The sequence below is a fragment of the Ochotona curzoniae genome, unplaced genomic scaffold (assembly GCF_017591425.1).
Source record: "Ochotona curzoniae isolate NIBS_2020 unplaced genomic scaffold, NIBS_Ocur_1.0 contig_48, whole genome shotgun sequence".
NCBI classification, from domain to species: Eukaryota; Metazoa; Chordata; class Mammalia; order Lagomorpha; family Ochotonidae; genus Ochotona; species Ochotona curzoniae.
In genome coordinates this window covers 1,072,501-1,097,500 of record NW_024466391.1, presented here as the reverse complement: position 1 = coordinate 1,097,500, position 25,000 = coordinate 1,072,501, and the positions used below count along the sequence as shown (strand labels likewise).

Here is a 25,000-nt window from a genome sequence, read left to right as displayed (position 1 = left end):
CCACACCTGCTTATGGCACCCACAAGACAAGGTCCGGTCCCCTCAATTTGGGCCGTCTACGTCCTTCTGGCTGACCAAGCTGCCACCTCACCCTTGGCAGTGCTGCTCCCATGCCCCACTCTCCCCAGGCTGGCTCCGGGAGGGTCGTTGCTGGTAGCCAGGCAGAGGGACACACAGCACTCACATGGGGAAGTCCGACCTCTGCTTGGGAAGCTGGCATAGCTCCCCCTGTGAGGCCTCTTTGTCAAAGGCAGACTGGGAGACACAAGCTGACCACGTGACCTCCCTGCCCTCAGCCCAGCGCTGGCCTCGGCATGTCGGAGGCAGCACAGCTGGTATCCCAGACCAGGCCACAGGAGGCCTCACACAAAGGGAGGACCACAGACTGACCAGCACCCAGAAGGAAAGCGGCGAGGCCCCGGGTGACAGCCCCTTCCATGCCCACAAGTGTCCTCTGAAAGAGTGGCCTGGGGAAGTTAGGACGGTGAGGCAGGACTCTTGCATGAAGTGCCCGTCAGCAGACTGCCTGGATCCTGAGCGTCCAACTGGGATGGGCACTTGGAAGGTCAGCTCCTTGGGGCAGCTGTAGCCCAGGACTGCCAGGAAAAACGCTGATCCTTCGACCAATGGAAGGTATCACTCTTTAGAAGATGAAGACACAGATGAAGAAGGTTAGCAAGACTAAAGGCAGACTCTTGGATTTGTTTTCTTCCTTTTTCTTTAACAGCATTGGAGGAGAACAGCGTGGTAGGTGGCAGGCAGTGCCCCCTGGGTACCGCACGTGCCGTAGGCACTGACTTCACTCAACAACAGTCTCAGAGCCCACGGCTGGCAGCCCAGGTCACACCTGAGATGTACGGGGCCAAGCCAGTCCTGGAACGCCAAATGCATTGCCTCGCTTTCCCACAAGGAATTCCTCCCGGACTCAATCCTCACCGGACACAGTCGGCGCGAAACAAACAGCCAGAGTTTCCACTCGACCCTAGGTTTCTCACCGCTGCATGGGTTGAGGCCATGTTAATTAAAAGGTAGATGCCCAAATTGAGGGGACAAAACCATCCCTCTGTGCTTTGAGAATCCACTGGGTGACACTCACACAGCCCGGGCTTGGGAAGCTGGTGAGTCGGTTTCAAGGTTTCTCTGGAGGTCTTGAGGACTCTTGACCAACTTTGGAATCTTAACCCACAACCCCTAGGGAAATCTTAGAAACGGGGCGCCCCCTGGTGGTCCTCCTGGCCAAGGCCACAAGAGCCCGACCCAGGGCCTTCCACCTTCAGAATGAGACGCCCCCATGGGCTTCACCAGTTCGGCTCTGATCACTGCTCACTTGCCACGTACTTGTTGACAGTCCCATCAGAAACACGGGGTCTACCTGACGAATCAGACGTCCCGTCTTCGCAAAGGAGTATGGATTCATCTCCGGCCCGCTGCACGACTTCCAACGGGAAGTCCACAGTGTGTGACGCCCACGTTGGGGACAACTGGTCTCACAGGCGAGAAGGTGAGTATAAACCGTGGCTATTCCGAATGACTGTAACCCAGGGTTGCCCGACTTTTCTGTAGAAAGCCAGAGAAGCAAGATGTTAGGACAGCCACTGCTATGACAGCACAGGAGGGCCGTAGACCATGTGGAACTGAGCAGAGCTGTGCCTGTGTCCCAATAAAGCTTTATTGGCAACCCCTGCCCCCAAGGGGCCACATCTGCCTGCAGGCCTTCGGTGAACACCTGTCTCCATCAGCACCGTCCAATCTGGAAAACACTTTTGCGAGATAGGAAGGTACTGGCAACACTACGTGGAGAAGCGGGATTTCGAGGTGTGTCTCTTGTGGCACAAAGTCCTTATTAAATCCACGCATACCTTTCTCGTAAGACGCGTTTTCCACGAGCCTTTTCGAGGCTCCTTCTACATAGCAAAGACTCCCCAGTCCATCTGGGGCGTCCACAGTCTGGTTCTGATACTAGTGTTCACCTGGTGTTTCCGTGATCACCAGGTAACCTGGTAAAGCTGTGCTTGCCTCTGAGTAAGGCGTGTCAGGTGCATTTGTACACGTCTCTCCGACTGCCTGGCAGCCGCCTCAGCAGCCAAAGTTTATCGCCTGTTGTTTTTTAAATTATCATCTGGTTGACCTCCTAGTAGCTGTTAAATAAATAAAACCAGCTTTCTAAGCTTGGAGAAACCCTGCTCTCCCAGCCATCTAGTCTGGCTGTCATTTCAAAGTTTGAGAAAAGTATATACTTTTACAAGTTCCTTCTAATATCTGTCTTGTTTTCTATAAAGCCTTCTTAAAAAATGCATGGATTTTATTAGGCTTATAAGCTTTCTGGCTGATACGTGCTTAGGTTATTTGCATTTAATTTAATTAGGATTTTGAAGGAAGTGCAGTGAAATCAGATTTCGTGTCTTTTATGCCATTTGATATTTGTTTGCTGTCCATCTCGTGGCTCCAGTCATTACGGGTCTTATCCTTCAAAGCAGTTTATGTAACTGCATTTTGCTGTTTGAAAAATTGCTTAGAGGATGTGGCTCCAAAATCAAGACTGACGTCTTTGAAGACCTCTTTTCGTAATTTTTAGGTTAATGGATTTTTAGCTGAGTCTTAGTTTATGAAGAAAATTCTGTTTGAAATCCCACTTTTCCCTTATGACAAATTGGAATGTCTGGGGTCTGAAGTTACGTGCCGTTGAGCAACCCATTTTCTTTATGAAAGAAAATGTTTTTTTCTTCCTGGCTAGGACAGGCAGTAATTGTGTATCAAGCAGATCTCTCTCAGACGGAATTGCGCCTTGAAGCTGCCCCAGGGAGATCTCCCTCCTGCCTGTCCCTTGACCTGCTGGCCCAGGGTGACACGGTGGCGGCTGCTGGAAATAGGGTGAGCCTGGGGAGTAACACCTGGTTCCTAGAATTGTCTTCAGCAACCAGCGCTACGGCACCGGGAGGCCCAGAATGGCCATTTGCCTCTTCCACAGATGAACAATAATTGCATATGGCATTTCCATATGTTTTCTTGAAGTTAAGATTTTGTTTTCAACATAGGGGTATAACTTAAACAGCAATCTGGAAATGTCCTAGAATAAGAAGGGGACTTGGGAACCTACCATTGTTCCATCATCACGGGGCAAGTGTCCCTGGGAATCCTGGAGTGCAGTGGGGCCTCAATGAATCCATTGGGTATCCCAGGGGAGATCTAAAGCGTGAGAGTGGTGTTGGGGCACCCCAGATAGGGCTGCTGGCTGCAATACAGCATTCCATAGGGACCCCAGCTTGGGTCCCAGCTGCTCCACTTCTGATTCAGCTCCACTGCTGACAGCCTGGGAGAGCAGTGGAGGATGGCCCAAGTCCTGGGCCCCTCATCCAAATGGGAGACCTGCAGGGGGTTCTGGGCTCGTGGTTTCAGCCTGACGCCAGTGGGGTGTGAGCCACAAACCTGCGTCACGTGCTCAGTGTTCTCAGAGCTCCGTGAGTGCTTCCCAAAATGAGAGCCTGGCTACACCGCCGTGATGTCATAACACCACACCCGCAAAGCCGGCTCCAGTGTACGTCCCTGGTGTGACCCAGTCCGTGTGTGCCAGAGCCCATGTGCCCTGCACAGCAAGAGAGTCCTACAGCCAGTGTTTCCTTGCTTATTTTCAATGTTATTTCTCATTTGATGTGTAGGAGATATCTTCCCTTACATCGGAATGGTCACCTCCATCATCCTTTTCTTACAGTGCACAACCTGGCACTAACCCTTACTCATTTGAAATGAACAATTCCTTACTGCCTAGTAGTCAGCCGTCTTTCCCATTTAGTCCCAAAACAATCTAATCACTCTCAAAATCCATCTCGTCATGTTCATTTATTTTCAGTGGACGTGGAAGGCAGAGGGACAGGGATCCCTCTCCCAGTGCCCTGCGCCCACCAGGGCTGGGTCCCACTGAAGGCAGGAGCTGGGAGCTTGGTTCCCAGGACTGAGCTGCTGCCTACCCAGGGTGCATGTTAGCAGAAAGCTGGCACGAAAAGTGGGGCCAAGGCTCAGACCACTACCCTGCAGCATGGCATGAGGCAGTCCCAAGCCTCACATCGTTCCCCATCAAGGAGTTGGAACTGCAGAAGCAATTCACAGGATGACAGCATATGCCTAAGAGCGGGTTTGTTGGAGCAAAACTAAGAGTAAGGCCTTGAACATGTGTTGACAAATTGTCTTTCAAAAAATGTCGGTTCCACTTCTATTCCCTATTACATTTAATCTCTACTGTAAGTCACTCATTGCAGAAATGCAACAAGCTCGTAGGTAATAATTGCTGCCTTTATTAAGACATGCAGCCCCGGGGCCTTAGGGGTCCCCACTGTGCACGTGCAGGTTCTAACGTGTGAGTGTATACCTAGCATCACAGGACTAGCAGACACGGCTTAATTGATGAGCAGTGAAATACAGCTGCTGGGTTGCTCAGGTTTCCCAATTTGGCTTCGAGCTGTAACTCACTGGTGTCGATTCAGTCTGGAAAATAGGAAGTCGCTGTACAATCAGATGCCATCCTTGAAAAGGTGGCTCTACGTGCTTCGGGGCAGTGCCCACCCTCCCTGACCGTGTGACCGGCATGAGCTCTGACGCTTGCTAAGGCCATGACAGTTGACCACTGAGGAAGTCAAGACAACCCACTCATCCCTTTGTGGACCTAAAGCAAAATTGTTGAAAGTGATGACTTGGGTCGCAACTTCCCAAAGACTTCACACACCTTCAAGCTCTTTCGATACAACTGGTAACACAAGAAAACACCTTCTGTGGCCGAGGTGAATATGATTGCAATTGACTTAGTATTTGCTATCATTTCTAGGATGCTCTGCCCAAATATCACTGCAGGAGTCTGGGCACGCCAACTTCCAGGAGCATGTAATATACAAACCTCGCAGGGAGAGGAAAGCCTGCGGTGCTCTGGTTGGAATGGCGTTGGCGATGCCCGAATTTCATGTCAAAGTACCTGGGTTCAGGTCCTGGACTCCACTTTGAGTGCCAGCTTCCTGCCAACACACAGCCTGGAAGGTAGCAGTGGGCCTTGCCACTGAGTCCAGCTCCTCGCTGCAGCCTGGCTGAAACCCCGCTGGGGACGGGCATGTAGGAGCGAGCCAGTGGAGGGACATCCCCTTTCTCTCACTGAACCTTCCAAATAAGATAGATAGATAGATTGATTGATTGATTGATTGATTTGTTTCAGAGTGTGACTTGACAAAGCTATGAGTGTCCCAGACGTGTAAGCCCTCATTGAAATCTAGTATATCGCTGTGACTCATGGATCAAGCAAAAGCATTCAGCCCCTTGGATCACTGGGAAGTGTGAGGATAATGTGTTCCTAAAGTCAGGAAGAGCAGGGGCCTTGGGGCAGGCACTCTGAGCTCAGCTGCCCCACGCAGGCCATCCGGTGCACACAATGACAGGCACCTCTGCCCTGCGAGGAGCATTCTGGGCTCCACACAGCAAAGCAACAGCATCCACACCCCAATTTTCCTGGGTCCTAACACGCTTTGGGTCCTGCCTGCCTCCTAGGATCATAAATACCCCGTGTCTGAGGATCCAAGACAGATATATGTCGGGCTGAAATAAGAGTATGCATTATACAGCAACTCGGTTTCAACTTGCGGGACCTAATACTTCTTTAGTTAATCATTAATTGTCTCGTTTGTTTCTAAAAGTCTTCTTTCTATTAAAAACAACTTTTTTAAATCTATTTATTTTATTGGAAAGGCAGATTTACAGACAGAAAGAGAGATTGAGGGAAAGATCTTCTATCCACTGGTTCACTTCTCAAGTGACCAAAGAGCTGGAACTGAGCTGATCCGAAGCCAGGAGCCAGGAGCTTCTTCCTGGTCTCCCATGCAGGTACATGATCCCAAGGCTTTGGGCCATCCTCCACTGCTCTCCCACCCCAAAGCAGGGAGCTGGATGGCAAGCAGAGCAACCAAGACTCAAACCAGTGCCCGAACGGGATGCCAGCGCCGCAAGGTGCAGGATTAGCAATTGAGCTATCACACTGGCCTTTGGCCCTATCTTTTTTTTTTTAATGTTTGCATTCTAGAAATGTCCTCTCAAGCAAGGCTGTGGCTGTGCAGATCTCGGAGTCCCAGAGGTGAGATCTGCTCCCACCCTTGGGTCTTCACTACACGTAGTCCTCCCACCTTGCAGATGTCAGAGCTGAGGCCTGGCAGGTAAGGCCCAGTGGGAGCCAGAGCCAACCCCAGGGCTTCACCCCTGCCGGGTCCATGCTGAAGGGATCAGGCAAGACCGCAGTGCCCTGTGCATTTTCTCAAGCTCTAAAGGGGGAAAACTGCCCCTCATCAGGACGCAGGCCCGTCCACTGTGCCTCCTGACTTGGTCCCCTGGTTCTCCACACACTGGTGATGCCTCACACGTAAGGCTTCCTTCAGCCCCAGGCCAGCTTAGCACGAGGTTCAGGCCATGCAGTGCACCACACCTGGAGGGACTCAGCTTACAGACCAACTTCTGTGAGAACACACACAGGGCATGGAGTTGCTGTGTCTTCCAGACAAGCCCCAACACAGCCGGGAGATGCTCTCCCTGCAGACATCCACACACAGACACGGCCGGGCCACGGAGCAGGCACGCGCACATCTGTCAGCACACAGCTGGCTGCCGGCATTCCTCAGCACTGAAGTGCCCACATCCTCACCTGACCTTGAACCTGACTCGGCTCTCTCCCTGGTGGCTAGGGTGGGAGGACAGGCTAGGCAGTGAGAATATGCAAACAGATCACCCGCCCCAACCCTCGGCCTCAACAACCCCATCTCCTCTCCAGCTCATAGAGCCAAGTCCTCCTTGCCCTGCTATCTCGGGCCAAGTGTCCCTGGGGCAGCAAGGCCCTCTCCATCCTCTGTGCCCACCACCTCTCCTGCCTGCCCACCACACTCTTCCGGACATCAGATCAAGGTCACTAGGCTTTCTCTCCTGAGGACACAGGATGTCCTTGGGAAGCACGAGCTGAAAGAAATGACTCTGCCAGCGTGTTAGAAAGTTGGTCAAACTTGTGTGCTTTCTCCATAGAAGTTTTCTTTGGGGAAAAAAAAAAAACAGAAATAGGCCCAAGATGTTTACCAGGAACAGGGCTGGGTGGTGGGAATCCAGAACGGGAAGACCAGCAGCCCATTCCTGCTGCTCACAGCACTGCATCAGCACCCCCTCCTCCACAAGGGAAGACGGGGTCGGGGTGCCTCTAAAACCCCCTTAAAGCAGGCTGCTGACGAAGACGCGGCCCCCTCAAGCTGGAGCGGGAGAAGTGAGGGCTCCGGCGTTCGTACAGGCGTTATAAATGGGCGCACAGAACACCCTGGCGAGCCGCTGTGAGTCAGTCTTCATTATTTAGAGCCCTGTTTTTCTGTTCTAATATCCTCTCATTCGAGAGGCACCAAAGTGAGAGATCCATTGTCTGATCTCTTTAGGCCCCGGAGATGCAAAAGGAGATGAAACAAATGCAGCCATGGGCTAATCCTCTCATTCCCAGACATCCACGTTTGTCACACCATGTTTTTAAGAAATGCCGTATTCTTTAACAATCCAAAATGTCTTGTATGTACTTGGAGAAGAAATGAAGCCATTTTCAAAATTACAGGCAAATAAAGAGCCCTGCTTTTTCATTAGAACTTGACAATGGAGCTGCATTTAAAAAGGTTTTCAAATGTATCCCGGAGCGTTCTATTAAAAGTTCTGGAAGTGGTTCCTATGGAGCTGGCAGATGGGCGAGGTAGTTGAGTACATTACCTTGAGATGGCACGGCTTGTTGGAGTGATCAGCAGTCTGGTCATTAGTTGTTAGGGTCAGGATGACTCGGCGACACGCACCTTGGGTCAACCTGGGCGCTGATGGAAACTCCGATGCCAGAGCTGTGATGAGTCACCCGGGCTGGGTACTTTATCTCAACAAGTGCTATGAGTCATTTGAAATTATGTATCATTCATAAGCAGAAGACTTTTTAAAATTCTGTTGTATCCCACCTACCTGTGACATTTCGATTCTCTATAGAGTGGGGAAAAAAACAGTATACATTGTAATTTGCTGTCTATTTGTCAGGTAATTGACTTAATAAGTTGAAATGAAATCGTGTGCCACCCAGTTTGCATAAGAGATGTGAAACTCAGCAGGAACTTTGTGAACACAGCATCGAAGTTCGGCACGGCAGCTCTGATGTTGGGGGCTGCTGGCCCGTGTCTCTTGCTCAGGAGCTCCTGGGCGGATTGGGATAAAGTGTGGATAGTAAATATGTCCGGGGTCAGCACAGTATCTCGGCTTGTTAACCCTCTACCTTCAAGCGCCAGGATCCCATATGGGCACCGGTTCTAATCCCAGCAGCTCCACTTCCCATGCAGCTCCCTGCTTGTGGCCTGGGAAAGCAGTAGAGGTCGGCCCAAAGGCTTGGGAACCTGCACCCACGTGGGAGACCTGGAGGAAGATCCTGGCTCCTGGCTTCAGGTTGGTTCCACTCTAGCCATTGCAGCCACTGGGAAGTGAACCAGTGGACTGAAGATCTTTCTCTCAATCTCTTTTTCTCTGTAAATCTGCCTTTCCAATAATAATTTTTAAAAAAAGTAAGTCTTTACTAAATAAATCAATACAAAGTCCCCACCCTGGGAAGGACGCACACCATGGCAGCCACCGAGCGTGCTCAGAGGCCAAGGAGCTGCCGCCGCCGAGTGCTACATGCTCCCGCAGGCTGGGCACCCAGCACTGCCTCACCAAACCCAGCCTCACTCGGAGTCTTACTGCTAAGGGTCTGTAACGACAGTAGACTCAGTAACAATGAGGCAAACAGCTTCTTGGTGGAGTCCCTTTTCCAGCAGGACACTCCTGGGCTGGCCCTCCCTTTGGCTCCACGTGGTTCCTTGCATCTGCTTGGTCTCAGAGCTTCCTTCAATATCATTACCCGTGGCGAGATCTTTCCCAGCCTGCCTCTGTCCAGAACATACAGTGCAAGTCACGGAGCCTTCTCTTGGCCCCTTATCCAATCTGTATTTTCGCCTTACCTAGGAATTGCCCTCTAAGCTCATCTCCCCCACCTTCCCCCTCCTACGCTAACATAAGTCCCTACCGGTAATTCCGTGTGCTCAACAGATCTGCACAATCAAAGAGCAGGAATGTGTCCTTCTGCAGCTTGAGGGAACTTGAGCGGCTGGTGACCTGGGGTCTGCAGAGGGCCAATGGAGGCAGCAGCACGGCCAGCATGGGTGCAAAGAGAGTGAGGCACTGCCTGCCACCGAATGTAACAGGGTGTGTGTCAAAAACTCAGGACTTAAAGTCAGGAATACTTCTGTGCAATCTGTATTCTACAGAAAATGTGATAAACCGATGTCAGCATTTCAAATAAGACAGCACCCCATCGACCTTCGTCATCGCCACGGGGTCCTCCGGGGACCTGCACCTGCTACTCCTCCACTGGGTCTGCAGAGCTACGAAGACCAAGGCCCTCTTGTGCCACACTGTGTGGCGCTCAGGCTGAGAAGCAACGAAGGGCGGGAAAGCAGAGCTGGCAGCAGAGACAAGCAGGTCCTGAAACTGCACCAAGGCCTGAGCTGAGTGGGCCTTCTGGGACAGGGCCTCACCCCGTGTCCTGCTGGAGTCCTTCCAGGGACTGCCGAGCGGGAGACCAGTCCCACCGCCACTTGCCAATGTTCTGCCAGCAAGGCGGGGGTCGCCTGTAACCCTCGCAGGCCTTCCCCCGCCCTCCTCAGCTCTGGGGGCTTCCTTACTGCATCTTGGCCCACAGCACCGCTCCAACAATCACACTGCTCATCAAACGACACCCGATGGGAACAGCATTGCTTCAGCGCTTCCCTGATCATTGTAAAAGCAGCAGCCTGGTGCTGTAGCACGTGGGGATGCTAGATCGAGCTCCAGCTGCTCCACTTCCCACCAGCGCCCATTAATCACCTGACTAGTGGGAAATGACCCAAATGCTTCGCACCCTGTGACGTTCCTGGCTCCTGACTTCAACCTGGCCGTTTGAGAACCAACCAATCAGCAGATGGATAATATTCTCTCTCTCCCTCAAACCCTCCCTCTTTTCATAACTCCTTGAAATAAATAAATAAACCTCAAAGTAAGAACAACACACAACCCCTTCACATTATAAAATTACCTGAATCCTATGGTTAGCCACCAAAGGATTGGGGGAAGGAGGAGTGATCAGAAGTGAATTCTAAGTCCAAAACTCTGAGAAACAGCATCTGGGGATGCAGCCACTTCTGTTTGGGGGGCTCCCCGTGCATTCCAGCTGAGTCAGCTATTTTGATTCAGCCAGGCTTCTCAGGGCCGTTAATCCAGTGGATCTGCAGTTCTGCACCCAGCGTCCAAGCCCAGTGACTACAGAGAGCATGCGTGCAGCTCCTGCCTGCTGCTTCGTGCAGCCTTCGCCCCCAGGATGCACATTGGCCCTTTCCGGGACACGGTTCCCCAAGCCTGTCTATGGCCCCTCGCTGGGCCACATGTCACCATAGCTATGAGAACTTTGGCCTGCTCAGAACGTCAACTTCACGTCTTTCCCAGCATTGAGCCAGGGCATGTATGGCTTTCTGATCTTTGCCGACAGGCTAAGAAGAGTTCCGTAAATTCATGGACGTCCAAGGCTGGGTCTGGCTGTGCCCTCGTTCCCGTGGCACCAGCACCGGTGCTGGATCTCAGAGCCCAGCCCACATCTTTTGATTCAGACGGAATCTGAGCTTTGTCTCTGGAACAGGTTTGCTTTGGAACAAAACAACGCACACGCTTTTTTTTTGTTTTGGTTTGGTTTTTAGTTGTTTGGTTTTTTGCAGTAGCTTTAATTTATTCTCCCCACTCCCCCCCCCCCGCCCCGCAACGGAAAGTGCATTGTCTTCCAAAACTGGACGTCCAGGGCAGAGGGACAGCAGCAGGGCGGCCGTGGGCGGCCGAGAGCGCTCGGGACTGTTATGTTTCAGACAAGTGGCAACCCAAAGCCAGACACGGAGTGACCTTCCGCTCACAGCAACCTCAGAGCCGAAGAATCAGTCCATGCTTGCGCATTACTAAGCGGGACCACGCAGAGGAGACGCCCGGAGCGTGGTGCGACAGTGAGTGGTCCCTCCGGTTTAGCTTCTCCACGGCTCCAGGCCTCCCCACTGGGCTGCAACAGCAGCTTCTCCCTGTCCTGCACTGACCGCATGTGGCTCAGGCCTTTCTTAAAAACTAATCACAGACCGCGGACCGGAAGCCTTTACTGTCCATTCTCCAGGGTGAGTTTTATTTACTTGAAAAAAAAAGGGGTTTGTTTTTATTGGAAAGGCCGATTTACTGAGAGAAGGAGACAGAAAGAGAAGGTTTTTCAGTCACTGGTTCATTCCCCACAGGGGCCAGAGCTGAGCCTATCTGAAGCCAGGAGCCAGAAGCTTCTTCTGGGTCTCCTATGTGGGTCCAGGCTCCTCCACTGCTTTCCCAGGCCACAAGCAGGGAGCTGGATGGGAAGTGGAGCAGCTGGGAGACAAACCAACACGCATACAGGATCCCAGCGCTTGAAAGGGGAGGATTAACCGATCAAGCCACTGCACTCGGCCCGGTTTTTACCTTCATCAGGTATCTAAGCTGTGGCGTCTTTTGGAAGCATGTCCAGTTCCTTCAAACGGTCTTAAGAAGAACCAAGACATTGAATTTCTTCCGTTTATGATTTAGGACAGTAAAACGAGAAACTAAGTTTGCCCACATCCCGGGACTCCACCGGGCACTCCCACTGGTGGATGTTACTGAAAATATTGGCAGAGAGAATCACCGAATCAGCCTTGTTGTCTCTGGGAAAAAGCCTCTCTTTAGAAATTAGAACTTCTGAATAGCAGGCGATGAGAAGCTGGCTCAGGTGCGAGGTTAACTGACAGCTCTTGATTCGTTTGTTATCAAGAGAAATAAGGTGTGTGTCACCCGTGGGGCATCTCAGGGGGCACAGTGGGGGAGAGGCTGTCCTTCGCAAACCCTGCCACCCAGGCAGAGCCCCGGCACCCCACTGGCCTTGCCACAGCAGTGCGGCCTAGGTGGAAATCCACACCCTGAACACCTGAGTGCTACGGGAAGGAGTGCAAGCCACCTCGGCCAATAAACTGCGCGCTTTCACCCCCACCTGCATGTGGCTGTGCTGGGGCTTCGGACCACACATGCCAGTCCAAGGGCCTCAGATACTAAAACGTGTGGTCCTCGAGGTCCACAGGCAGCCAGGCCAGGGACCAGGTGTGATGGGGTGGATTCCTTCCGAGGGCTGACAGGGAAAGCGACTTCTGGGTTCTGTCCTGGCTTCTGGGGCTATGCTGGCGGAAGCTGTCAAGCTTTGGCTGTTGGGAGCGTCATCCCAGGGCTGGCTTCATTGTCACATGGCCAGCACCATGTACATGTGTGTCTGAGACCAAGTCCACCATCTTCATATGCACAGACTGGCTCGGGAGTCACCTAAACTGGGTCACCTGCTGAGACTCTAATTCCATACAGATCACATCCGTGGGCTCTGGAGGTCGGTTGGGGAGGGGAGGCATGGTCGGGCTCATAGCCCTGGGCCAGCATGGCTGCGGGAACTTTGCCAGTTCAGACCACAGGCAGACAGGTGCAAACCTCCACTCCAGTCATTGGCTACAGCGATGCTTGAATTTCACAACTTTTCATGGGCCGTGAAGCATCACTCTCATTTTGCTCCCACCCACCCACCATTTCTAGATGTGACCCCCCAGGCCACAGCAGAAGCAGCTGGCCTGCCGGAGCTGGTCCTCAGCCCATCATGGGTCTGCTCTGCTCAGCAGCCTCAGCACGCATGCATCCATCCCGCAGGGTCTCTGTAGTGGAGGCAGCCCGACTCCAAGACACATTCGCAGCAAGCCAAGCGGCGAGACCCTCACCCGCAAAGTGCAGGGAAGCCAGCGTGCTGGCCTGCAGCCACCACTTCCGCCCACCTCTGCCGGGAAGGGACAGTCGGTCATCGGAAGGCTCTGAGGCCCGAGAGAATTGAAGCACTAGAGGCGGTGCGGAAAAGCAAAGAAATCAACAGCCGGCGTGAATGAAAAAATGGGCCGTCAAGTTTCACATCAGGTAACGGATGGCGTCTGGGGAGAGATGCCGTATCTTCCATCTGAAGCCAGCTCCAGACAACAGTGTCTGGGGCCGGCAGGAAATTGAAACGAGGGAACAGCCATCAAAAATCTTTCATGCGAGGAAACATTTTTTGCGAGTTTGATATCCTGTGTGCGAGTCTAATGAAAACAGTAAATGGAGTCTCGTGGCTTCTTTGATTGGACCGCTGCCTGTCTGGGCTGGAAGAGGGGCCCAGCCCAGGCTGCGTGGACGGAGGCTGAGGCCACCGCACCCTGGGCCCAGCCCCTGTCCTGTATCCCGTCTCGGCTATTGTTAAACAGGCTGCTGGCAAACAAAGCAGCCGGACGCACAGTAGGGATGTCAGTGATTGTCATCTGAATAGCATACAAAGCAGTTCACTCGGATCAATACTGGGCAACCAGGCACCCGATTTTGAAACCACGATATCCCCACAGCTTTCTATCCCTCTCGAGGTTTCCGCCCGGCGGTTTTCCTGTTTCATTTGTGGCTGGTGTTGGGGATAATGCGGGGAGACCTCAGGAGGTGAAACCGCCTTCTCTGAGGGGGAAGGAGATTGCCTGGGGTATTCCAGCACTTTGATTAAAAAAAACAAAAAAAAAAAACCAGAAACAGAGGTTATGTGCCCCCGTGGGAACAGCTTAATGTGCAAGTAAAAACGTTTCAAGATTTTGCTTCCTCTTTTTACCTAAATGTAGTTTACAGGCAATGCAAATCCTGCTAGGGAGACCCCTCAGCGAGCCTCGTGCGTGCAGTGAGGAGCCGGAGGGCAGCCCCGCCCCAGTCCCGGGCACGGCCATGGGGGCCGCAGCCAGCATCAGCAGATGCTCATTCAGGTTTGTCTGCGTCCATCACAGACCCTCGTTTGAAGAGCTGCGCCGCTGCTCCCAGCAGCTGGGCAGTCTGCATCTGCACCTCCCGGCTCTGCCGTTCATCATCAGCCGTGCTTCTGTTCCCCTTGGCCCGGAGAAGGCTCACTCCACACCAGGCGGCATTGAGAATATACTGCAGTCTCAGAATGATGTTATCTTCTTGTAAAACTTTTCTCCTTAATACTTGTGATTAATGTTTTGTCATCAGGAGGGCTGAGACATGACACTATCACACAGGCAGGATATTTGCTATTTATTCTGAGCTAAACTATTCAAGATTACAAAACTTCATCTCAGACACAGAAGCGACTGTTCGGGATAGCTTATAAAGGAGGCAAGATTGTTTTTGAGATTACTTCCTATGCTGGCCATTCTAAATCTCTGTGGACCCCAAAGGGCTTCCATCCTGGGGTTGCCTGTTCATTCTAAGTGCCCAGCATCCAAGTGCTCTTGGAAGAAGGCGCAACGCCCGCCTGCTTGAGGGAGACCCCGGGACCAGCATTTGACAGTCATCGGCTTCAGCCCACTGTCTTCTGCAAACTAGCTTGCTGCTCATAAAAGAGCAAGAGGCAAAGCTTGCAGTTGTACAGTCACCTCGCCCTATCTTTGGAGGCAACCTGCAGTACTTGATTGCTCACAGTCTTACCACCTTGTAAGCCCCACACGGGTCACCTTGCCGTCCAGTGCTTGATTGACACAAACCATCAGAATGGGGACTCAGGCATCTAGCCTCGCAGCACCCAGGCCTGGGCTGATGCCTGCCCCGGCTACCTGGAGGAGCAAACCTGGGAAGTGCCTGGGTTACTGCCCCCACCCAGAGGAAACCCAGGTTATAGCCCCAGCTCCTGGCACCAGCCCTGGCCGGCACAGAGAAAATGCATTCTCTCTCTCTCTCCTCACTTTTAAAATAAGCCAATCATGAGAGGCACGCAGTGACACTTGTAACTGTTGCCCGCTTGCCACCGGCAGCCAGACAGCAGAAGGCAAAGCAGACGGCGAAAGGGAGCCTCCTTGCCTCGAAGCTCTGTGCAGGGCAGTAGCTTGTTCTGCTCTGAGGTTTGGCATGATGAAGGAAACCAAGAGAAAGCTGCCTTTCACAGCTTCCTCTCGCCTTGTTCTTCAATCCCTGCTGAAGGGGAGGAGCTGACAGCAACTCGCTGGTTATCGCTAAGGGGCTCCAAGCCGTTTAAGGGATGAGAAGGGGCATTCTAACCTCCTGACTGTCCTTTTTTCAATGTTAATCTTTTTAAAAGAATAACATTGAAAACTAAAAGAACTACAGCATTGCCTATTAAGCTTTGTCGGGCTTTTATAAATATGAAAATTGCAATTTAATGGGCAATTACTGTTCCTACACTTAATGCTACACGCTCGCACACGCCCAAAGAAAGCGCACCGCTCGTTTCCGCGGCTGATGGCTGTTGCGGTCCAGTGTTGATTCTGCTGTAGATTAGGTCGGAGTGGTTACGGCATGCATGACATGTCAGGTGTGTGTCTAGCACTGGCGATGTTTATCACCTTTGTGATCATGCACTTGCACAAAACCGTTCACACACGCGTCCCACGGGGTCCACACACAGGTGCATGCTTGGGACCGTGGAGAACATTTTGGGCGTAGTCAACTGACACCTTTCCGTTATCCACCCAAAGAAGAAAATTTGCTCAAAGTGTGTACTGCTGAGGTCCAGTGAGACACGGGACATGCCCGACCAACAGCCCAGCTTCGCGGATGGGAACGTGTTTTGTGGTCACCGCACACTCTCTGTGCGGTTCCCTCTGGACGGCTCCAGCCACAAAGGCAGGTGCGCAGGGCCAACGCCCAGGGCCCGCGCGTCGTTGTGCGCTCTGACGCTGCAGCCCAGGTGCCAGGGAGCAGACCCCACGTGCCAGGGAGCGGACCCCAGGCCTCCCCTCTGCAGAGACCCCTGAATCGGGAAGGCAAAGGCGTCTGCTGCTCCCTCTCCCCCCTCGTGTTCCGCAGTGCCTCTATCGCACCAAGTAAGTTCTCGGAGAAGTTGCGGCGAGTTTCTGATTTCTTAAAGCCCTTCTGAGTCTATTTTGATGTGTAACTTTTGCTTTCCTTGCGGTTGAAACATAAGTCACTGTTCCTTTTCCAAAGCAATCTAACCTCCCGTCGTCGATTTTGTTTTTTCCCCACAGCATCATTTTGATGCGTAGAGGGGCCTCACTATTTTTAAAACCGAGCCGGCTGACGTCAGGATTCCTGACCTGCGCGCGGCTCCCGCGGTGCCGGAGCCCTGTTCCTTGGCGCCCTCCTCCACATTCCCCTAATCTCTGTGTGTCATCCTGCCACTGTGGCATCACTCGCCGCCCACACGGACCGGGCCCTGGCGAGGTCCGGCACAAAGCAGCGTGCCTCTGTGCTGTCTCTGGAGACGTTAGGCTCTGCCGAGGCAATCTCGGAGACAAAGGGTGATGAAAACAGCCAAGCAACACTTCAGATCAATTACCAGCCGAAAAGAAAACACGCTGAGATGATCCCAGGCGTTGGTGTTTGTGCTGTGGGAGTTAGGGGGGCTAGGAGAGGGCCGTATGAATATGCATCCACTTTCCGCAGACCAGGGTCACTCGGGGTCAGACCAGAGACGTGACAGGGGCTGGGAGCACGGCTCCCATCTCTCCCGGCCTGCAGCTGGGGCATAGCGTGAAGAAGCAATTCCTCCATCTGGACTTCTCTGTGTTGCTTTGTTTATCTTGCTGGAAATGGAAAACACACACACACCTGAAATCGTGCACATTATTTTGACGGTATCAGATGGGTAGTTACACACATGTAATCATTCCTGGGTGGTTTTCATCCATTTAGACCATTTAGCACAGAAGGAGAGAAGTCAGCTTGCTTTGTCTGTCTCAGAAAATCCGTCAGCTTCTAAACCCCGTCTGAAAGGGGCTCCTGGTTCCCCAATGCTGTTACACCTGCCCAGCTGCTACATTGTGTTGTCTCCAGCAAAAGAAAAAATAAAATTCTGCATCCACCCTCCCGGTACATACTTGAGCTGCTTTCCCCACTAAACATTGCCCCTTTTCGGTGGGCTGCGGGGGATGGGGGTGGAGGCCCGCGGGCCCCGCTCAGGTAATCCCTCAGAGTCCAGCTCCGCAATGCCACAATGTGCTGCACCACTCGCAAGTTGAGATCAAATCGCCCGTTTTTCTCTGCATGGCAGCCATTTCCTTCCTGGCTGTTATTCTCTTTGCTAACATTGTATTTTCACATCACTAAAGCAAGGCTTAAAATTCACCCAGAACACCCCCTGGCACCGTGTCTGTCTGTCCCCGCTAGTTGGACCCTGGACAGCTGCTTGCTCCAGGGGTGGTGTTTGCCACACTCCACGTCCCCTGCACGCCCCCCTGGGATGGTACAGCCAACACGCCTCATAATTTCTCATTTCAATGGCTACAAACACATCTGCCCAAGCAACTGCAGCACCATTTGCTTGGCCACTTCTCTTAGATGGGGCGTTTAGGTGACTTCAGATTATTCATTAAAACAAGTCACTCTCCTGCGGGCACGCATACAGCCAGATGGTGGAAATTAATTGGCGCCTCTGTTCTAGCCGGGAGAGACAGAGGTGGAAGTGAGATCCAGGCGACACCATCCAAACTGCTGACGCTGTGAGCTGGTGCTTGTGAAGGCCAGCTGTCCATGGACTTGGCTCCCACGAGCAAGGAAAGTGGCTATGTGGCTGTAGCCGGTTGGCCACAGTATGGCCCCAGCACCTGTAATTCTGAGCCACCATGCTTGAATCGTGAAGGAGTGTCTCCATCCCTACAGACTGACAAGATGGGTATGGCTGTCCCATGCTGCAGGTGGGGACACGGGATCCTGGACAACCGAGCCAAGCACCAGTTACAGAAGAGCTGGGCTGTGGCGTAGCACATTAAACCTCTGCCTGCCCTCGGAGGCTGAGATCGCTGAGGTCGCTCATTTCCTATTGAATTTCCCACACGAGATGGTAGCAGTCCCAAATCTTCTCATAGGGTCTGGTGACATCAAACTACAGCCAGGAGCCCCAGGTGGTACTCAGAGATTAAAGGGTGGTAAATTTCTGGGCTCAGGAGAGGAGCTTTCTCTGGTCCTTATCTAGTCTAAGCCTTGGCTCCCAGGCCTGTCTTACGCCGACTATCAGGGTTGCTTGTGAACCCCAAAACTAGTTCAGACAGAGACTAATACAGGTCAGCTAGTTGAGAATCACGCAGCTTGGACCTCACTGATCAGGCTTCCCATCTGGCTTTTCAGATAGACAGAGACTCATAGATGAAGACATAGGAAGGCTGGAACAGCCAGGGAAAAGGCCAACTAGCCTATCATCGCTCAGCCTGTGCTTACTGGCTCCCTGTTTGCTTCTCCTGGACTTTACTAGGTAGGATGTAGAGTCAAATTCTTCCTCACTCACTGGGTTGTTGGGGATTTCCCTGCTCACCTGCCTAAAACTTTTCTATTCTTCAATTGTTAAAATGGAAAGTTCTGTAAAACCATGCTTAATCACTATATACTGCAAAGTTTGAATTGTGGCTTAATTTTCTCCTCCCCCAGAAAACTATCAATTTATGATTGTTAATGCTAAACAAGATGTAACTGCATAGAAACTTGATGTTAAGTTTGTACTCAGCTGTTATATATGATGGATGTTAATGCTGATCCTCCCACTGTCCCTGTGCCACTCTGATTAAGTTAAACTCAGTAACATGTTAGCTTGGGAGAAAAAAAAATGGTTTATAGCAGCTGGTTGTGTACATACTAAAACTGAGATGCCAAGGAAATAGTTACAGGATGTGGTTAAGAACTTGCATTTTCTAACATGTTGGTCACTCAATACCATGTTAATTAACTTCATAATGTTGTTAATGTCTATGTTTCTTCCTGTTGTTGAAGTTGTATAGTGACATCTTATTGGAGGGGATGATAGCTCTACTTTCAGACCAAGGATGGTCTCCCAATGAAACTGTTAAATTTATCTGGACAATAAGATGCTGGACTCTTCTCATGGTCCATACCCACAATGAAGGAATCATGACTGGATATGATCTATACTACTGTAACAATATGGAGGAATTCAATATGGGGGGAGGGCTTGGAGAGGGGCTGGGGGAATCCCAGAGCCTACGAAACTGTGTCGTAAAATGATATAAAATTAAAAGGGAAAAGAAAGAAAATCTGAAAAAAAAAAAAAAAGCAAAAACAAGGGTGGTACAACAGAAAAAAACAAAACAAACAAAACAAAAAATCCTCTGCCTGCATGCCAGCATTCCATATGGACTCTGCTCCACTTCTGATCCAGCTCCCTGCTTATGACCTGGAAAAACAACAGAGAATGGCCCAAGTCCTCGGGCCCTCGCACCGCTGTGGGAGACCAGGAAACAGCTCCTGGTTTCGGGTCAGCTCAGCTCTGACCACTGTGGCCACTCAGGAAGTGAACCAGTAGATGGAAGTTTTCACTCTCACTCTTTGTGCGATTTTGCATTGCATATGAAAACAAAGTTAGGTCATTTTATTTGAAAGGCAAATTTACAGAGAGAAGGAGAGACAAAGGTCTTCCATCACTGGTTCACTCAATGGCCACAATGGCCAGAGTTGAGCTGATCCAAAGCCAAGAAGCAAGGGCCTCATCTGGGTCGCCCACAAGGGTGCAGGGTCCAAAGCTTTGGCCGTTCTCTACCGCCTTCCCAGGCCATAAGTAGCAGAGCAGCCAGGACATGAACCAGTGCCCATAAGGGATGCCAATGCTTGCTGGTGGAAAAGTAGCCAACTGGACCATCGTATCACGCCCCCCGCAAGGCCACTCTTTTTCCAAAGGACATTTATAATGGCTTGCTACCATTGTAAATGGTATGCTATGCTTGCATGTCCATTCTGCTCAGCGTCTTCTAGGAGTTGTAATTGGACCTACAGTCTCTAGGACACAGCACCGGCTCTCCACTTCATCAACAAGTCCTTGGCAGGCCAGAGTTGTGGCACAGTAGGCTAACTCAGCCTGCCATGCCAGCACCCCATACAGGAGTCAATCAAGTCCCACTGCTCCACTTCCCTTTCAGCTCCCTGCTAATGCGTCTGGGAATGCAGAAGAGGATGGCTAAGTCCCTGGGACCCTGCACTCGTGGGAGACAAAGAGGAAGCTCCTGGCTTTGAGTCAGCTCAAGCGTCAGCCATTGCAGTCATTCCATGGGAGATCTCTCTGTGTCTCTCCTCTCTGTAATTCTACCCTTCAAATAAAAATAAAACGAATCTTGTTAAAAAGAGTTCCTTAGCAATCTCCAGTAGATTTTTCACTGTTTTACACGTATCCATCACTTGTTAGGCTTATTTCTAAGGCCTGCATGCCTCTTTGTCATATACAGGAGTGCACTGGTTCTGGACCTTCCTTCCATAACCAGCAATTTGCAGCAAGCCCAGTGATATTCTTTTCATCTGCATTATGAATATTTTGTCTCTATGGGCCCAGTACATCTTCTTCTGTCTCAATTTTGCTTTTGTTCTAGCAAACAGGTGTCCAAAAAGCAGCATTAAGTCAAAGCACCATCCTAATTTAATTCCAATTTTAAAGAAATATCTTGGGGGCTATTCCCTGACTATAATGTCTCATGATTATATATATCTATTATATATTATTCTACTAGGAAATTATGCTTCTAATTCTTTCCTTTAAGAATATGCATGTCAGATCCCAGCACAATGGTTCAGTGGTTAAATCCTTGCCTTGCACCCATCAGAATCCCATATTGGTGCTGGTTTGTGTCCTGACTGCTCCACTTCCCATTCAGCTCCCTGCTGATGGCCTGGGAACGCAAGATAGAGTAGTTCAAGTTTCTGGACCCCTGTGCCCACCTCAAGACCCAGAAGTTCCTGGCTCCTGGCTTTGGATCAGTCCAGCTCCAGCCATTGCAGTAACTGGGGAGTGAGCCAGCCAATGGAAGATCTGTCTATTTCTCCTCATCGTTGTAAATCTGTCTTTCCAACAAAATAATAAAGATGACGGTGATGACAGTGACTTTTCACCTCCTCAGCGTTTGTATCGCCTCTTTAATTTCCAATTTACGTATTTCTTCACGTTATCTAGATAAGGTCTATCATAGGCTGTTCTGTTATTCAAACACCAAGAAATTCACTCTTGATTTTTTTGTATTACTTATTTACTTTTTTTTTCTTTCTAAATTATAGTATTATCTTTTTGTTTTTCTTATTATGCTTTTTTCATCTCAAAGATGTTAAACAGAATAATTAATTTAGCTTTTCTTTTTTATCTTAGTGATGAACACTCAAAGTTCTCATTGACTTTCTAAGTGTTAACTTTGATAGATTTTGTGACTTATTATATTATTTTCTAAATTGTGTTTCCTCAGGTCTGGATTTCCTCATTGTCCCTGAAAATCAGAGCAGTTTGCAATTGTTTGTTTATTCTTCAGACTTTTAATTCCAAATTTTAGTCTTAGTTTGGTAGAATGAGGCCTATAAAATTGTCAGTGAAATTCATCCATTTAATTTTAGGTAAACTAGCAAGTGACAAGATTAGTGAATGTCCTTTAAATAATGCTAAAGTAAATATAGCTGATTTTATAGACCACAGGATCCTGTCTATTTTACCTGTTAGGGCTTGTAAGAAATGTAATATTATTTTATTCCTGAAATGTTGTTAGTTTCTGCTTGAAGCTCCTAAATTCTTTGCTTTGTGTGTTCTGTTGCTATGTTATTTGGCACATATAAATTCATAATTATTTTATGTTCGGCATATAATGTATTTATCTTTTTGTAACCATTCATTTATTTCATTTTGTATGCTTAATCGCTCCCAATGCCTGCTGCCAGTGCTCTGAATGGAGGCTGTTTGTGTGACTTTGGTAAGAACAGAATTCAGGAAAAGCACAATGCTAGGACATCTTCTCGAAACACTTGGCACTTTGCTTTTCCATGGGTGTCTCACATTGTTCTTTTATTTTCCTGTCAGCCCAGTTTATTCAACAAGCTGTTTTTAAACTTTTGCTTGAATTGTATCCACCTGGGTAACCGTTCATGGTTGAAGCCCCGTCACAGTGCTTTTGAAGGCCTTGAGCAGGAGAGAATGTTGGGCAGCCCTGGTATTCATCACTGCAGGAGAACACAGCATCATGGTGAAATTTAAACACCCCCAAGTTTCTGAATTCTCCCCTATACAAACCATCTCTATTTTCCTGTTCAGGGGCGTCTTCTGGAATTCAACAGCTGTTGTTTTTTACCCTGAAATGTCGATTCCCATCTTATACATTTTAATTCTAAGGGTTTTTACTAAACACTTTTTTAGCTATTTTCTTCCATTTTTAAATATGCTGATCAAGTTTCTTTATAAACCAAAATACCATATACAAACTTCATTTCATCTTCCCACAATGCCTGTATCCGGTTTTCTGTCATTTTTGCGATTTCAATAAACTGTAGAATTTTTATTAGTTCTGCTTCATGAAAAACCTGAGAAAATAATGTTCCAAAAGCCAGATTCTTCCTTTTAATGAACACTTCATCAAACATCCTTTTGTAAAGGTCACTTACTATTGGTCCAATGGTAATACTGGTACTCACGTGGACTATGGGAACATCATCTCCATTTTGGTCTAGTTCTTTCTCACCTGTTCTGATGGGATAATGTGTCATGCGTAAGTGATAAGCAAAATTTAAACTTTTCCCTATGCAGCACTAATTTCTCAAAAAGTCACACTTCTAACACACCCTCTACTGTCTGAAGCCCAAATAAGGCTTTTTAAAAAAGTATTTCTGATATATCATAAAAGTCAATTGAGCAGGCTCCTCACAAGGGGTCTTGACTAATTTTCTTCCCAAGAAACGATGCAGGATTTTTCTCAGCTGTCGCGCTCCACCACAGATCCCCAACACGGGCACTAAGCCAGAAGGCACCTTCTACGTTCTCCAGAAGGCACTTAGCGGGCTCCTCACGGGAGCTGGGAAGGTGCGAAGACGGCCAGCGTGGAACCCCTGCACCTCACAGTCTTGGTTCAGGGGTAGACCGTTAGGCAGTGCTTCTGCGCCTCATCCTTCCAGCTTCCGTCTCGCCGCCATCAGTCAGCCTGGAGCACTGCCAGTGGACCTCCCCACCCTTTCCGCCCTCAAACCTCCCATAGCACTCCCCTGCCTCACCCTAAAATACCCATGCCTCTTCATGATCCAATCTGCACATCTTTCGAACATGTAAAGGTTTTCCAGGTTGACATAATTACAGATAACCCTAGGCTGTTGAGTAGAATCCCTCATCAGGAATCCCAAGGACACACACGTGTGTTTAAGTCTCTTCATAAGAACTGCTAATTCCTCTTCAAAAAGATCCCGCAATTGATGCTTCCATTAGAAGTATACAAAGTACCTGCTTCACTTTACACTCACCAGCTCAGACCAAGAGCTGCATTTTGATTTGCTAATTTGACAGGATAAAAATGGTACTTTGTTTTATTTTGCCGTTATTTCATCAATGACGTAGAGAAGTTTGTCACACAGCCTTATAACTACTGATCATGGCACCTTCATTCTTTTAATGAGTAACAGGTTTTCATGGTTTGTGTGAGTTTTTTACATATCAGGAGAATTAACAAACGAAACATCATATTTGTGGTAGATATTTTCAAACTATTGCTTCATGTAACTCTTTTGATGTCACTACCTAAATTTGCAACTGTATCTTATGTATTCAGTTGAATTGGTTGCAATAATTGGATTTTTAGTTTTTATCGCTTCAGTGAGTCGAGGATTTGATTTGCATAATTCCACACCATCTCTTCTCCCAGGGCCGTCCTTCCCACTCAGGCCTGCTGTGCCGACTGAGCAAGTACCACGCTGGTGCACACAGCAAGGCCAGCGGGGAGGCATCCCTCTCACGCCACCCATTTTGGCCCAAGGTCACGGTGTTGACCAATGTGCTTGTGTTATATATTTGTGATAGCTGGTAGCTCAAAACCTCTTGTTTTTGCAAAACTTCCTTGGCCATCCTTATCTCTTAATCCTTTTGTATTGACATTTGAATCCGCTGTCAAGGTCCAAAAGCATCCTATTGGGATTTTGGTTGGGATTTCATTAAATTAATTTTAGGAGAATTAATAACGTCAGAACGTTGACTCTCCCCTCCCAGGAGCGTAATATCTCTTTTTTCATTTACATTTCCCGTTGTGTTTATCTGAAAATGTTATGATTCTCTTCATTACACATCTCTTGTTCAGATATTTTCCCTGGATATTTTGTATTTTGAGTTATTTTGAATTTAAATTTTCCACAATTGTTTATGTTACCATTTACTGAAAGAAAGCTATTGACTTCCGTGTATCCCTCAGTTAATTTTGGGAAAAAAGGAAAATGAGAAGAATTTATCTGGCTTTTCAAACAAATCACGATAACCGAAGAATACTGTCACTAGACATGCAGCTGCACCACGTGCTGACTGTGTTCAGAAGACTCGGCTGGTGCACAAGCTCAAGCACTTTGAGCCTCCCACTTGTCTGAAGGAACGAGAAACTTCTTCAGACAAACCAACAAACCAGAAAAAGGAAGACGGCGCTGCGGCTACACTCTGAAGATCCTCCAGCCCAGAGTCTAGCACCTCCATTTCCTCCCATCCGCTAGCTGGCCCAAGTGATGGAAGCAAGGGTGCCTGTGTCCCTGAGTTTCCATGGCGATACACCCAACCTGGAAGTACCCATAGCCACAGCCAGCATTGTTTAGGGGAACACACAGTCCACACAGGGGATGATTCCTGTTAGAGTTGCTGCTCTACTCCGCTATCTTGTTAAGAAAATGCCTTGCTTGACTCTTCCCCAGCGTGACAGCCCACGCCTCTGTCAAATATCTCTTTGATGATAAACGGAAGAAGGGGTAGTGTGAACACAGGTGCACTTTTGACATGAAACAAAGTTGGAGCACACAAACAAAGCAGCAGGCAGGGGCCGGCTGGCTATTTTCTAATCAGTCATCCAGGCACTTTCTCTAACAGGGTTGCGCACTGATTTGCCAAGGACAGCCCAGGCAGACACCTGCTCTCTCCAGCCAAGGCCCCTGCAGCTAG

The 25,000-nt window shown here is 49.5% G+C and overlaps 1 long non-coding RNA gene across 1 annotated transcript in view; it reads right to left on the bottom strand.

Annotated features, from left to right (window-relative positions):
- Positions 1-18,053: 18,053 nt before the first annotated feature.
- LOC121161682 overlaps positions 18,054-25,000 on the bottom strand; it is a 19,037-nt gene continuing 12,090 nt past the window's right edge. Inside the window, exons 3-4 of the long non-coding RNA XR_005884708.1 lie at positions 19,229-19,232; positions 18,054-18,167 (exon numbers count right to left, since the gene is read on the bottom strand). This is a non-coding gene — a long non-coding RNA (uncharacterized LOC121161682). The remainder of the gene's footprint in view (positions 18,168-19,228; positions 19,233-25,000) is intronic.